The sequence below is a fragment of the Theobroma cacao genome, chromosome 5 (assembly GCF_000208745.1).
Source record: "Theobroma cacao cultivar B97-61/B2 chromosome 5, Criollo_cocoa_genome_V2, whole genome shotgun sequence".
Taxonomy (NCBI): domain Eukaryota; kingdom Viridiplantae; phylum Streptophyta; class Magnoliopsida; order Malvales; family Malvaceae; genus Theobroma; species Theobroma cacao.
Window position 1 is genome coordinate 22,728,119 of NC_030854.1, and position 1,571 is coordinate 22,729,689.

Consider the following 1,571-nt stretch of genomic DNA (forward strand, 5'->3'; position numbering starts at 1 on the left):
TTGATGAAATATTTTAATAGTCTCTTTTTACTCGCCTTTAGATATTTTAAATGATATTTGTTTACTCATTGAAATTTTATAATCTCACCACTCTCTTTTCCATCCATTACAAGCTCGGAATAGATTGTAGATAATTGATATTGACGAGGACTACAGTTGGACTTGCCACATCTAAAATCTGTAGGTTCATTTCTTTTGAGACTTTTAGTCATTCGTGGGCCCATGTGCCACTGTAAATTAAATTCTATACTTTGGTTATCTGTATTACTGTATGTAGGAATTTATTTTTCTTTTATGCTGTAAAAATTATTTATGCAGTGTTCTTAAAATATTATTTTATGAGAAAATTGAATATTTTATTCAATATTTTTATTTTATTCTAACAGTCATAACTTCATTTTAAACGAATGTTTTAGACATCCAAAATTATTTTTGATTATGAAATATGTGTTTTCCACTTACTACATTTTTAACTGATTTTGTGATTTTTGGGAAAAATGACCAAAATACCCTTGTGAGACGAAAATTATTATTTTATTTGTTTTAAGTTGAAAATAGTTTAAAATCTTTTAGAACGTGGTATTTGGCAACAGTTACTCACAGGGAAAATGAGAAGCTGATATTAAAGCCTTGTGGGGTTCTGGATTGACATTCTAGGTAATGAGTGTCGATCAGGACGTCGCGGCGGTTGTCACAAGCTTGGGGGGAGTACTGGGTCATGACAACTTGCTAGCACAAGCTCGTGGCCTGAAGCTTTCTCTCTAAGAAGGATCCGTTGTAATCGTGTGTGCAACATTAGAGGCCAAGCAATTGAGTGACTGGGATTTGTTCACAGAAGAAAGTGTTCATGTTTTTCGACACCAAAAAGAATCCCTTTGATTACAATATCATTTGGAAAGGTAAAAATCTTTTTTTGATTTTGTATGGTGTTTAACTTTGCATTAAACAACCAAGGTGATCTAAAGGTAGAAGGCATGGTTTTTGTTTTGTTTAAATTTTTGTTAATTCGCTATATTGATGCTTTAATCATGCCATTCCTAGTAGTGGGTATCAAAAAATAATAGTTTCTTTTCTTTTGCTTTCGTAGAAAAGAGTGGCTATAATGTGATATTTGTATCTTGGTTTAATTTTATTATTAGACTTATTAAAACTTGCAAAATAACTCTTTAATATTATAACAATAATAATATTTAACTAATGTCGAATTAAACTTTTTTAATTAGGTCTTTAGTAGTTAAAACCTAGAATTTGATTTACGTCTAATTTAGATCATCACACTCTCAATTTAAACCAAATTGCAACATTTGGGTGTGACCCATTAGGTTTTTAACATGTTTGCTGTCACGACCCGGTACTCCCCTTGAGCCCGTGACAACCGCCGCGGTGTCCCGGTAGACACTTATTGCCCGGAATGTCAACCCGAAACCCCGCAAGGCTTTACTATCAGTTTCTCTGTTCCCTTGTGAGCAACCATTGTCAAATATCGTGTTCTAAAATATTTTAAGCTGTTTCCAACTTTAAACAAATAAAATATTAATTTTTCGTCTCACAAGGGTATTTTGGTCATTTTT